Here is a 15,756-nt window from a genome sequence, read left to right as displayed (position 1 = left end):
TATAAAAATAATAAAAAATTAAATAAAATTAAAATTCAAAATACAAATAATATTAAATAAATTTTTAAACTATTATTATGTATTAAAAATAAAGTTTTTGAATAATCAGTTAATTTTTGATATAAATGTTGACCTCCAAAATATTCTGACCAACCTTGATCAAAACTTTTTACCACTAACTGACCGTAATTTAATGGATAAGAATTTATTCCATAAGTCTAATATATGGTATAAATCATATTGACCCCAAAAAAACAACTAAATTATAATTTAATAAAGATTTATTTAAAGTATATAAATTTCTTATTGAAATTAAATAACCTAATAAACCTCCAAAAATACATACGAATAATGTTAATAATTTTAAATAAAAAGGTAAACAAATTATATAAGGAATAGGAAAAATTAACCAATTTAATATTCTTCCTCCAATAATTCTTATAATTAATAAACCTAATATCCCTCGAAGTATAACTCAACTTTCATCATTTAACATATTTAAACTTCCACAGTTTAAATCACCAGTTATAGAATAATAAACTAATCGAAAAGAATAACTAACAGTTAAACCTGTGGAAAAAAAATACAAAAAAAATGAAAATATATTAATATTCTTATTCTAACAATTTCTAAAATTATATCCTTAGAATAAAATCCAGCTAAAAAAGGTATCCCACATAAAGCTAAATTAGAAACATTAAAACAAGCAGACGTTAAGGGTATGTGAATTCTTAATCCTCCTATTAAACGAATATCTTGAGAATTATTTATATTATGAATAATAGCTCCAGCACATATAAATAATAAAGCCTTAAATAAAGCATGAGTTAATAAATGAAATATAGCTAATTTATAAAATCCTATAGATAAAATTCTTATTATTAAACCTAATTGTCTTAAAGTAGATAAAGCAATAATTTTCTTTAAATCAAATTCAAAATTAGCCCCCAATCCAGCTATAAATATAGTTAAACCTGATAATAAAAGTAACAACTGACCTAATCAAGAAGTTCTTAAAATAATATTAAACCGAATTAATAAATAAACTCCAGCTGTTACTAAAGTTGTAGGAGTAGGAGCTGCTATAGCAGCTGGTAACCAAGAAGAAAAAGGAATTTGTGCTCTTTTAGTTATAGCAGCTAACATTACTAAACTTCCAATTATCAATATTTCAAATTCATTTTGTATAACTTCTAAATAGAAAATATAATTTCATCTTCCATAATTTAATATTCAAGCAATAGCTAAAAGAAGAGCTACATCCCCAATTCGATTAGATAAAGCAGTTAATATACCGGCATTATAAGATTTAATATTTTGAAAATAAATAACTAAACAATAAGAAACTAATCCTAAACCGTCTCACCCTAATAAAATTCTAATTAAATTAGGACTAATAATTAATAATGTTATTGATAAAACAAATATTAATACTAATATAATAAATCGATTAATATTTTCATCTCTTCTTATATACTCCTTTCTGTAAAAAATTACTAATGAAGCAATTATTAAAACAAAAGATATAAATAATAAACTTATTCAATCAAATAAAAAAGTTATTACAATTCTTATAGAATTTAAAGAAACAACTTCTCATTCAATAAAATAAACTATATTATTCAGTAAAAAATATAATCTTAATAAAAAACATGATAAACTAATAGAAATTAAATTAACAAATCTAATTCTACAAATTGATAAATATTTCACGATCTAAAATGAATTATTTCATATCACTAACATCACAAATTAGTATTTTTATTAAACTATTTAAATATAATCATAATTTACATGATTCTCTTTTTAAAATTAATAAATTTAAAGGTAATCAATGTAATAATATTAACAAATATTCTCGAATTTTACCTCCTCTAAAAGAGTAAACTCCAGAAAATAATTTTCCATGTTGACTAAAAGAATACAAATATAAAGTATAAGCAGCTCTAAAAAATGATAAAAATGATAGTATAATTATTGAAATTCATGATCAAGAAACAATTCTATTTAACAAAGAAATTTCTCCTAATAAATTTAATGTAGGCGGAGCAGCTATATTAGCTGATCTTAATAAAAATCATCATAAAGTTATAGCAGGTATAACATTTAATAAACCCTTATTAATTAATATACTACGACTTCCTAAACGTTCATAAGAAACATTAGCTAAACAAAATAATCCAGAAGAACATAGACCATGAGCAATTATTAAAGTGTATGAACCATATAACCCTCAATAAGTTATTGTTAATAAACCTGCTAAAACAATTCCTATATGAGCAACAGAAGAATAAGCAATTAATGCCTTTAAATCCGTTTGACGCAAACATACTAATCTCACTAATACTCGTCCTACTAATCTAATTCTAATTCAAATAAAACTATATTTTAAATTTATTAATTGTAAAAAAGAAATAACTCGTAATATTCCATAACCTCCTAATTTTAATATAATCCCAGCCAAAATTATAGAACCAGAAACTGGTGCTTCAACATGAGCTTTGGGTAATCATAAATGAACTAAAAATATTGGTATTTTCACTAAAAAAGCACATAATAAACAAAAATATAGTAAATCATAATTAAATATAAAATTATTTATTAAATAAAAATTTATTGAACCTGTTTTATTTATTACATAAAAAATACCAATTAATATAGGTAATGAAACTAATAATGTATAAAACAATAAATAAACACCCGCTTGTAAACGCTCAGGTTGATACCCTCATTAAAAATAATGTAAAATTAAAAATAATGTAGGAATTAATCTTCTTTCAAAAAATAAATAAAATATAAATAAACTTATTCTTCTAAATGTTAAAACTAACAACAATAATAAAATTACAATATTTAATAAAAATAAATTTTTATAATTATTATATTTATTAACTCTTTCTCTAGCTAATAATATTAAAGAACAAATTCATAATCTTAATAGTATTAATCCAAAAGAAAGTATATCACAACCTAAAAAATAAGAAATTTCTGATCAATAATTTATAAAATTATTTATTAATAAAAAAATAAATCTAATAAAAAATAATATAATTTGAACCATTCAATATATATTATTAATAAAACAAACAGGAGTTAAAAATAATAAAAAAAAAAATAATTTTTAACATTATATAATTCTAAAAGATTGAAAATAATCATTACCATGTGTACGAATTATAGAAACTAAAATAGATAAACCTAAAGCTCCTTCACATACTCTAAAAGTTAAAAATATTATTCTAAAATAATTTTCATAATTTAACATATTTAAATAAATAAATAATATAAAAAATAATATTAAAACAATAAATTCTAAACTTAAAAGTATAGAAAGTAAATGTTTTCGATTAGAAACAAAACAAAATAAACCTAAAATAAATAAAATTATAGGTAAACTTCAATATAAAATTATAATCATTAGTTTTAATAGTTTAACAAAAACATTGGTCTTGTAAATCAAAAATAAGATTTTTTCTTTTAAAACTTCAAGAGAAAAGAAATTTCTTTTTCATTAATCCCCAAAATTAATATTTTAAATAAACTACCTCTTGAAATTATTCAATTAATTTTATACTCTTTAATTATTACCACTTCTATTATTTTTTTAAATATAATCCATCCATTAGCTTTAGGATTACCTTTATTAATTCAAACAATTTTTGTTTGTTTAATTTCAGGATTAATAACTAAAAGTTTTTGATACTCATATATTTTATTTTTAATTTTTTTTAGGGGGAATACTTGTTTTATTTATTTATGTTACTTCATTAGCTTCAAATGAAATATTTAATTTATCAATTAAACTTACTTTATTTTCTGCTTTTATTTTATTTATTATACTAATTTTATCTTTTATTGTTGATAAAACTTCTATCTCATTATTTTAAATAAATAACGAAATAGAATCAATTATAAATATAAATTCATATTTAACAGAAAATTCTTTATCTTTAAATAAATTATATAATTTTCCTACTAATTTTATCACTATTTTATTAATGAATTATCTTTTAATTACTTTAATTGTAGTAGTAAAAATTACTAAATTATTTAAAGGACCTATTCGAATAATATCTTAATTAATGAATAAACCTTTACGAACTTCCCACCCTTTATTTAAAATTGCTAATAATGCATTAGTAGATTTACCAGCTCCAATTAATATTTCAAGTTGATGAAATTTTGGATCTTTACTTGGTTTATGTTTAATTATTCAAATTTGAACAGGATTGTTTTTAGCAATACATTATACTGCAGATGTTAATTTAGCATTGTATAGAGTTAATCATATTTGCCGAGATGTTAATTATGGTTGATTACTACGAACTTTACACGCTAACGGTGCGTCATTTTTTTTTATTTGTATTTATTTACATGTAGGTCGAGGAATTTATTACGGATCATATTTATTTACCCCAACTTGATTAGTAGGAGTGATTATTTTATTTTTAGTCATAGGAACAGCCTTTATAGGATATGTTTTACCTTGGGGACAAATATCATTTTGAGGAACTACTGTTATTACAAATCTTTTATCAGCAATTCCTTATTTAGGAATAGACTTAGTTCAATGATTATGAGGGGGATTCGCTGTTGATAACGCTACTTTAACTCGATTTTTTACATTTCATTTTATTTTACCATTTATTGTTCTTGCTATAACAATAATTCATTTACTATTTTTACACCAAACAGGATCTAATAATCCTATTGGATTAAATTCTAATATTGATAAAATTCCTTTCCATCCTTATTTTACATTTAAGGATATTGTAGGCTTTATTGAAATAATTTTTATTTTAATTTCATTAGTATTAATTAGTCCTAATTTATTAGGAGACCCAGATAATTTTATTCCAGCTAATCCTTTAGTTACACCTGCTCATATTCAACCAGAATGATATTTTTTATTTGCTTACGCAATTTTACGTTCAATTCCTAATAAATTAGTAGGAGTTATTGCATTAGTTTTATCAATTGCAATTTTAATAATTTTACCTTTTTATAATTTAAGAAAATTCCGAGGAATTCAATTTTATCCAATTAATCAAATTTTATTTTGATCTATATTAGTTACAGTAATTTTATTAACATGAATTGGAGCACGACCAGTTGAAGAACCTTATGTATTAATTGGACAAATTTTAACTGTTATTTATTTTTTATACTATTTAATTAACCCATTAGTTACAAAATGATGGGATAATGTATTAAATTAATAGTTAATGAGCTTGAACAAGCATATGTTTTGAAAACATAAGATAGAATTTAATTTTCTATTAACTTTACTAAAATAAATTCACTATAATAAAGAAAATAATAAAATTTTAAAACCAATAAAAAATAATAAGTAATTTAAAGAAAATGATAAAAAACATTTTCATGCTAAATATATTAATTTATCATAACGAAATCGAGGTAAAGTTCCTCGAGCTCAAATAAAAACAAAAGAAATAAAAGTTAATTTAACATAAAATAATAAATTAAAAACATCACACCCTAAAAAAATTACACAAAATAATATTCTTATAAATAAAATTCTTGCATATTCAGCTATAAAAATTAAAGCAAATCCTCCTCTTCTATATTCTACATTAAATCCAGAAACTAATTCTGATTCTCCTTCAGCAAAATCAAATGGTGTCCGATTAGTTTCAGCTAAAGAAATAGTTAATCAAACTAAAGCTATAGGAAATAAAATAATTAAAAACCATATGTAAATTTGATAATTAAAAAAATAAATTATATTATATCTACCAATTAAAAAAATAGATGATAATAAAATTAAAGCCAATCTAACTTCATATGAAATAGTCTGAGCTACAGCTCGTAATCCTCCTAATAACGCATAATTAGAATTTGAAGATCAACCAGCTACTATAACAGTATATACACCTAATCTTGTACAACATAAAAAAAATAAACCCCCTAAATTAAAAGAATACAATTTAACAAAAAAAGGTATACATACCCAAACAAATAAAGATAAAAATAAAGAAAAAATTGGAGAAATATAATATCTTAAATAATTAGATAATAATGGATAAGTTTGTTCTTTTGTAAATAATTTAATTGCATCACAAAAAGGTTGAGGAATTCCTATTAAACCAACTTTATTAGGACCTTTACGAATTTGAATATAACCTAAAACTTTACGTTCTAATAAAGTTAAAAAAGCTACACTTACTAATACACAAATTACTAATAATAAACTTCCAATTAATGATAAAACAAATTCTATATAAAACAAGTACTATTTGTAAAATAATTTACATAAATAAATTCTAAATTTACAAATTTTACACTAATCTGCCAAAATAGTTTTATATTAATAATATTCATATTTAAAAATATAATTATTTTAATATTTGGTCCTTTCGTACTAAAATATTATAATTTTTTAAAGATAGAAACCAACCTGGCTTACACCGGTTTGAACTCAGATCATGTAAGAATTTAAAAGTATAACAGACTTAAAATTTGAACGGCTACACCCAAAATTATATCTTAATCCAACATCGAGGTCGCAATCTTTTTTATCGATATGAACTCTCCAAAAAAATTACGCTGTTATCCCTAAAGTAACTTAATTTTTTAATCATTATTAATGGATCAATTATTCATAAATTAATGTTTTTAAAAATTAAAAGTTTTTTAAATTTTAATATCCCCCAATAAAATATTTTAATTTATTAAAATTAAATTAATCTTTATAATTAAAATAAACAAAATATAAAGATTTATAGGGTCTTCTCGTCTTTTAAATAAATTTTAGATTTTTGACTAAAAAATAAAATTCTAAAAAAAATTTAAATGAAACATTTAATATTTCGTCCAACCATTCATTCCAGCCTTCAATTAAAAGACTAATGATTATGCTACCTTTGCACAGTCAGAATACTGCGGCCATTTAAAAAATTTCAGTGGGCAGGTTAGACTTTATATATAATTTAAAAAGACATGTTTTTGTTAAACAGGCGAACATTATTTTTGCCGAATTCTTTATTTAAACTTTTCACAAAAATTTATTTAAACAATATAATATACTAATTTTATCATTATTACTTAATTTTAAATATTAAAATTAATATTTTAATAAATAATTAAAATTTAATAAATAATTTAATTTATAAAATAAATTATAACACACTTTTTAATAATTGCTAATTCTAAACATATATTTATCAAATTTATTTATTATTTTTAAAAATTTATTCTATAGCTTATCCCATAAAATATTAAAATTATAAATTATTTAATTAATAAAATTAAATAAATAAATTTATAATTTCTAAATTAAATTTATTTCTTAAAAAACTAGATACCTTTAAAAACGAAAAACATTTCATTTCTAATATAATATTTTAAATAATTTTGTCACATTAACTTATATATTATATTAACTCTTTTAAAATCGAGAAAAATAAATATTTATTTTTTATTTAATAAACGCTGATACACAAGGTACAATAAATTAAATTTTCTTTTATAATAAAATTTTTTCAAATTATTTCAATTTTCTTTTACAATACTAATAAACTATTATTAAAATTATTTTTTCTTTAAACAATACTAAAACTTTAAAATTTATAGTTATTTCTAATATTTTCATTAAAATAATTTAAATTAATAAATAAAATATAATCAATTTATATTGATTTGCACAAAAATCTTTTCAATGTAAATGAAATGCTTTACTTAATAAGCTTTAAATTGTCATTCTAGATACACTTTCCAGTACATCTACTATGTTACGACTTATCTTACCTTAATAATAAGAGCGACGGGCGATGTGTACATATTTTAGAGCTAAAATCAAATTATTAATCTATATAATTTTACTACCAAATCCACTTTCAAAAATTTTTTCATAATTTTATCCATTTAAATAATTTTATTGTAACCCATTATTACTTAAATATAAGCTACACCTTGATCTGATATAAATTTTTATTAAAATTATTGAATATTATTATTCTTATAAAATATTCTGATAACGACGGTATATAAACTGATTACAAACTTAAGTAAGGTCCATCGTGGATTATCGATTACAAAACAGGTTCCTCTGGATAGACTAAAATACCGCCAAATTTTTTAAGTTTCAAGAACATAACTATTACTACTTTAGCAATTAATTTACATTTTAAATAATAGGGTATCTAATCCTAGTTTTTTATTAAAATTTTTTAACTTCAATTATAATTATATAAAATAATTTAAATATAAAATTTCACTTAATATATTTAATTTTATTTTTAAAATTCAATTTAATTAGTACTAAAAAAATTTATTTGTATTATTGGTATAACCGCGACTGCTGGCACCAATTTGGTCAATACTTTTTAATATTGCTATTTCTAAATTTCTTTAATTAATAATATTAATTACTGCGAATAAAATTTATATATTTATTTTTAAAATAAATATAAATTCACACAAAAATTTACATATAAATCAAATTAATAACAAATTATTAAGCCAAAATAAAACTTTTAAATTATTTTTATAAAATATTTTAAAATTTTATTTTTATTTAATTATTATAAAAATATTAAAAAATAGTAAAATAATAGATAAAAGATAATAAATTAAATTTTAATTAATTTATAATTTAAATATTTATAATTTATTTATATGCATATATATATATATATATATATATAATTTCTGTACTAAATAATTTTTATTTATTATTTTAAAAAAAAAATTATAAAAATTTATAAAAATTATAAAATTTAAATTTAAATTAAAATATTTTAAAATTTAAATAAATTTTTATTCAAAAAATTAACATTAAAATATATTTATTTAACATTTTTATAATTTTATTTTTTTTTTAAATATTTAATATTATAATAAATTTAATAAAAAAAAATTAAAATTATTTTTTATTACTATAAAAATATTTTTTTTTAGTAATAAAAATAATATAAATAAAAAATCATAATTTAATAAAATTAAAAATATCAATAATTTATTATTATTATAATATAATATCTATATATATATATTATACATATATATACATATAAAATAAGTATTTTAAATATATTAAAAAATTTAATTTTAATAATTAAATAAAATGTAAAATTTATTAAATTAATTCATTAATAATAAAAATCCTCCTTTTTTTTTTTAAATTTCTTGTATTCTAAGTTCAAGATTAATAGATAATCTATATATATATATAAATATTTAATATATTATTATATAGTTAACAATTTAAACAAAAAATTTCACAATCCAAAAATGGTAATATAAATGGTAAATAAAAATCTATATTCAAATATTTATCTAAAATTTCTTGGATTTATATAAATAATATAATAATTTAATTAATTATTATTAATTTATAAACTTATATATTGTTGATAATTTATATTACATATATATATATATATATAGAAAAATTTAATTATTTAATTTAATTTAATATTTTTATTAAAACTTTAACTAAAATGTATTATTTACTATAAAATAATAAATATTTTAAAATTTTAATTTTTTAAAAATTTAATAGGAAATAAATAAAAATAAAAAAAAAAAAATAAAGAAGAAGGATTTTTTATTATTAATGAATTGCCAGATAAAAAGGGTTACCTTGATAGGGTAAATTATGCAGTTTTTCTGCATTCATTGACTGATTTATATGTTGTTAGTTACAAAGATTTTTTATATTTAATAGAATTAAACTATTTCTAAAAGTATCAAAAACTTCTGTGCGTCATACACCAAAATATATTTATATTTATTATTTATAAAAAGATAAGCTAATTAAGCTACTGGGTTCATACCCCATTTATAAAGGTTATAATCCTTTTCTTTTTAATTTTTAATAACTCATCAAAAATTTTATTTATTACAATTATAATTATTGGAACATTAATCACAGTTACATCTAATTCTTGGTTAGGAGCTTGAATAGGTTTAGAAATTAATTTGTTATCTTTTATCCCCCTATTAAGAGATAATAATAATGTAATATCAACTGAAGCCTCTTTAAAATATTTTTTAACTCAAGCTTTAGCATCAACTGTACTGTTATTTTCTTCAATTTTATTAATATTGAAAAATAATATAAATAACGAAATTAATGAATCTTTTACATTAATAATTATTATATCAGCTTTACTATTAAAAAGTGGAGCCGCTCCTTTTCATTTTTGATTCCCTAATATAATAGAAGGATTAACATGAATAAATGCTTTGATATTAATAACTTGACAAAAAATTGCCCCATTAATACTAATTTCTTATTTAAATATTAAAAATTTATTATTAATTAGAGTAATTTTATCAGTAATTATTGGAGCTCTTGGAGGATTAAATCAAACTTCTTTACGAAAATTAATAGCTTTTTCTTCTATTAATCATTTAGGATGAATATTAAGATCATTAATAATTAGTGAATCTATTTGATTTATTTATTTTTTATTTTATTCATTTTTATCTTTTATTTTAACATTTATGTTTAATATTTTTAAATTATTTCATTTAAATCAATTATTTTCTTGATTTGTTAATAGAAAAATTTTAAAATTTTCATTATTTATAAATTTTTTATCATTAGGGGGATTGCCTCCATTTTTAGGATTTTTACCTAAATGACTTGTAATTCAACAATTAACATTATGTAATCAATATTTTTTATTAACATTAATAATAATATCAACTTTAATTACATTATTTTTTTATCTTCGAATTTGTTACTCAGCTTTTATATTAAATTATTTTGAAAATAATTGAGTCATAGAAATAAATATAAATAGTAGTAATGATAGTCGCACGTACAAATGAAGAAGCTTTTGAGAGATTACATATCACCCTGCAAACACTAGCCGAAGCAGGATTTTCTTTCAACATAAAGAAATGTTCCTTCCTAAAAACTTGTGTCGACAGGAAGTGATTCGTATCCTGACTAGTGAACCCGTTCTGACTATTTTCGATCCCCTATTCCCTATTGAACTTCATACAGATGCGAGTGCTGATGGCTATGGCGCAATTTTGTTGCATAAAATCGAACACAAGCCTAGAGTTATCGAATACTTTAGTAAACGGACCTCGCCAGCGGAATCGCGTTATCATTCATACGAACTGGAAACACTTGCAGTTTACAATGCTATTAAGCATTTTCGCCATTACCTACAGGGTCGACATTTCGTCGTGTTTACTGACTGCAATTCGTTCAAAGCCTCTCGCACAAAAGCAGAACTAACCCCGAGAGTTCATAGGTGGTGGTCATACATGCAATCTTTTGAGTTTGATATTCAGTATAGGCCAGGTGAAAGAATGGCTCTCGTACCTATTTTCGAAAATGAAAATGTTATTGATATTGACCAAGTTAGAGAAATGGCAAAGCAAAACATGGAAAAGAATGCCTGTTATGATAAAGCTAGAATTGATAAATTTAAGGCTACTACTATAAGACACAAGGTCGGTGACTAGTATTGCTTAAAAACGAAGAGCGTCATCAGACAAAACTAGACCCTAAGTTTAGAGGACCATTCTTAGTGACCGAAATATTAGAAGGAGATCGGTATAGACTTAGGGCGTTAAATAATAATAGGATATATAAATATTCTTGCGAATTTTTGAGACGTATGCCAGAGAAGGGGATTGCCACAGAATTGAATGATGAGCGTGATGATGAAGAAGCCATGGAGCTTAATGATGAAGGTGGTGATGGAGATACCACAGATCAAGCCGGTGAGGGCTGTGATTTTGAAAAAGAATGACATTTTTAAAATGATCGGTGAATTGTCACTTGGCCGGCTTATGAAACAAACTGCGAGCTTTTGTGATGGCCGGTTTGCCCAGATGTAAGCTGTGGGCTAAATGAACACACCTATTGACAGGCCAGTTTATCGTAAGGATGACTATGCGCTAGTTGATGACATGGTTTTTGAAAACTAATGAAGAACATGATCGCTATATGGAAGAAAAATATGAATAATTAAAATTGTTAGAATTTAAGTTTGTGGCAATCCGGATCTCATGGCAAGAGTTGTATGAAGATAAGACATAAACAAATAAGAGAAACTTTGAAATAATTTTGTTTGATTTAATAAGAAAAAAAAATGTGAAACCATCTTGAACTTTATTTTGTATAGAACATAAGAGAATATATTTTGTAAATCTTTATATTGTACACTCACGAGAACGTGACATAGGTCAGGAAGTCCGTGACGCATATTTTTTTGGAAATTCATATTATAACGATAAAAGTTGGTACACTCTTCTTTTACTTCTTATTGCTTCTCGGTTCTTTCGTGCGAGACGGATACGCAATTCCGTCAGCGTAGTCTGGGCGTGGCCGTGAGTGAGACAAATAGTGTTTGTCATAACTCAGCACACTATGCGTGTGTATTCGGGGGTAAAGGAAATGAGAAGGAACGAACGTGAGTTCGAGCGGCACGTGAGTGAAGCTGGAGATCATGCAACGCGCCAGAAAACGCTTCGCCGAAAGTCAAGTCGAGGACTTTTATACTGGATCTTCGTCATATATATATCTATTGAACTTCTCACATCAATAGGACCAGTTTTCACCTATTCGTTTAGATAGACTAACTTAAATAAGACTAACCACAATAATAGGGGCCTGCAACTTAAATTCCTTTGGGTTCAAAAATGATTGTGGTTCTTGATTATAGTAACTTGATTGAAATATTGTATGCATTTCATAAAGGTGAGCGTACTGATTCTCACTAAAATCGACATTCAGATTATCATATGGATATGAGTTAGAATTCAAGTGACCTCTTCAGTTTGATAAATTATTTGCGATAAGTTCTCCATTTAGTGGAAATTTAATTATGGCAAATCATTTGCGACAATTTAATGTTCCAGCCAACACAGGCTGCCATGCCCCAATTTCTGGTTAACATATGAATCCCAACTCCGGAATGCGATTGGTAGGCTACACCACTTTTAATAATATCGTACATCTTAATTTTTGGATAATCACTCGGAGTTATATGGAGATTTTCAGGTAATATTCGTAATTTTCTAGTTTAAAAGTAAGCCATATAAATGAAAAAAAATGTTAGCAATATTAGTTGTTGGTTCATTCGGTGAATCTGTTCGAATAATTCCTTGAAAATTAAGGTAACTTTCGTGAGGAAGCACGTACAAGTCTAGATTTTGGATAGTAATTAGAATTTTATCGTTTGGCTTAAATGTTTGATTGTAAGATGAATTAGTATAAACATTTTCTCGTACATTTAAAACTTCGTTTATTGTTTTTCTTTCCAGTTTTTATATTATACGCGAAGCTTCAATCCTAACGACTTTAAAAATAATTTATTTTACGTACTTTATTATAAATAATAATTCTATCAGCCGAATGTGCATGCGAATCGAAACGATTTCACCACGTAAATTCACCAAATCACCGTTTTAGTCAACAAATGCGTATAGTTAGTGTGCTTATTTCATCACAGTTGATTGGTGAATAAATTAGGTTATGTGGTGTCACTGTCATTTTATACCCAGGTGAAACATTGATTCTAAATTCATGTAACGTATGATGCGGTGTATTATCAACATATGGCTCTCGCAGACATGTTTTCCCGGCATTACATGGACGCAGTTCCGAGAATTATTTTTGCAACATTTTTCTGGAACGGAGACTTTGGCCGCCACTGTTATGAATTTGCTAAATGGAAGCCCAAATGAAGGAGAGTGCTTGTCGTTGTATGGGAGCAGAATGGCCACTTCCCTTATGGCCCGCTGGAATTCGCTCAGCGTCGAGCAAATTGCAGTATCGGTTACGTTGGCACACGCAGCTGGGATAGATAAAAGATTGCGCCGTTTGGTCTTTACCACGGATATTCAAACCAGAAACGAGCTGCATCAGGAACTCAAAGCCTTTTTGTTTGACGCCAGACAGAGCCAACAGAGAGACAACGTACCAGAACTACAAGGAAAAAGAATCAGCGCTATGCTTCACTTCACGTGTTACAACTGTGGCAAACCCGGCCACAAGAAGCAGCAGCCCCGTAATCAGCAATCTGGATATACTGGAGGAAGAGATCGATCATCCGTCACCTGTTACAAATGTGGAAAAGCTGGACACTTATCTACTGTCTGCCCGGATCGTCCGCCAGTCAAAAGCAACACCATTAAAGATGTGAACATATGCACCGTACTTAGGAACTTTACTGCAGTCTGGTGAGTCGTTCCAATTTTACTTCGACTCCGGAGCCGAATGCTCATTCATCAAAGAGACTGCATCGCTGAGATTATCAGACACTAGAATAAACAAGGTAGTGACATTAAGAGGTATAGGTGGTAACTCCGTTTGTAGCACTTTACAGATTATGGCAAATGTTTTGACTTGTGAGCGTTCACTTGAAATCTTATTTTACGTAGTTTAGATAATCATATTAAATACGAAGCTTTGATTGGTCGTGAAATTTTGAGCCAAGGCATCGGCGTGACAATTACATCAAGTGCGCTTACTTTATTTAGTGAAAAGTCTATATTACCTGTCGCAGTCTTCGAATGTACTCCTGACCTGGCCGATCTTGACACCGATTTGCATGGACCAGATAAAGATAGACTGCTATCAATATTACAAAAATTCTCAAATTCGTTCATAAACGGTATTTTACAGAGCCGCGTGATTACGGGACAGCTAGAAATTCGCTTGATTGATCAAAATAAGACGGTTCAGAGGCGCCCTTATCGTTTGAGTGTAGAGGAAAAAGAAAAGGTTAGACATTCTATTCAAAAGCTGTTGGATGCGAACATTATAAGACCAAGTTCCTCTCCTTTTGCGAGTCCGATGTTACTTGTCCGAAAGAAAAATGGTTTAGATCGTCTCTGTGTTGACTAACGGGAGCTTAATGCCAATACTGTTTCCGACAAGTTTCCGTTGCCACTTATATTGGACCAGATAGCTAGGTTGAGTGGGGCTAGGTTTTTCACGTGCATTGATATGGCCAGTGGTTTTAATCAGATCCCAATACATGCAAACTCTATCGAACGGACGGCTTGTGTAACTCCAGAAGGACAGTACGAGTACTTGGCTATGCCTTTCGGGCTTAAAAATGCGCCTTCGGTATTCCAAAGGGCTATTAATCGTGCCTTAGATGATCTAGCTTATAAATATGCCATTGTTTATTTGGACGATGTAACGATAGTCGCACGTACAAATGAAGAAGCTTTTGAGAGATTACAAATCACCCTGCAAACACTAGCCGAAGCAGGATTTTCTTTCAACATAAAGAAATGTTCCTTTCTAAAAACTTGTGTCGAATACTTAGGTTTTGAAGTTAGAGCAGGTGAGATTCGACCGAATCCTGGGAAAATACGACCTCTAGTAGACTTACCGCCCCCGCAATCCGTCACTCAACTGAGACAATTTTTTGGACTGGTCTGTACTATAAGTTTTCACAGTTGCTAAAACCCCTCTATGTTCTTACTTCAAAAAGTATAACATTTTTATGGAAATTAGAGCATGAGCAGATACGACAGGAAGTGATTCGTATCCTGACTAGTGAACCCGTTCTGACTATATTCGATCCCCTATTCCCTATTGAACTTCATACAGATGCGAGTGCTGATGGCTATGGCGCAATTTTGTTGCATAAAATCGAACACAAGCCTAGAGTTATCGAATACTTTAGTAAACGGACCTCGCCAGCTGAATCGCGCTATCATTCATACGAACTGGAAACACTTGCAGTTTACAATGCTATTAAGCATTTTCGCCATTTCCTACAGGGTCGACATTTCGTCGTGTTTACTGAC

The 15,756-nt window shown here is 25.4% G+C and overlaps 3 pseudogenes; 2 read left to right on the top strand and 1 right to left on the bottom strand.

Moving 5' to 3' along the window:
* Positions 1-1,739, bottom strand: LOC122818551 (NADH-ubiquinone oxidoreductase chain 5-like; annotated as a pseudogene).
* A 1,424-nt stretch (positions 1,740-3,163) lies between these two features.
* Positions 3,164-5,052, top strand: LOC122818560 (NADH-ubiquinone oxidoreductase chain 6-like; annotated as a pseudogene).
* Positions 5,053-9,577: 4,525 nt separating this feature from the next.
* On the top strand, positions 9,578-10,566 carry LOC122818940 (NADH-ubiquinone oxidoreductase chain 2-like; annotated as a pseudogene).
* The last annotated feature ends 5,190 nt before the right edge of the window (positions 10,567-15,756 follow it).

Source organism: Drosophila biarmipes, unplaced genomic scaffold, assembly GCF_025231255.1.
Source record: "Drosophila biarmipes strain raj3 unplaced genomic scaffold, RU_DBia_V1.1 ptg000017l, whole genome shotgun sequence".
NCBI lineage: Eukaryota > Metazoa > Arthropoda > Insecta > Diptera > Drosophilidae > Drosophila > Drosophila biarmipes.
The sequence above is the reverse complement of the archived record's forward strand: the minus strand, read 5'-3'. Positions and strand labels throughout refer to the sequence as shown.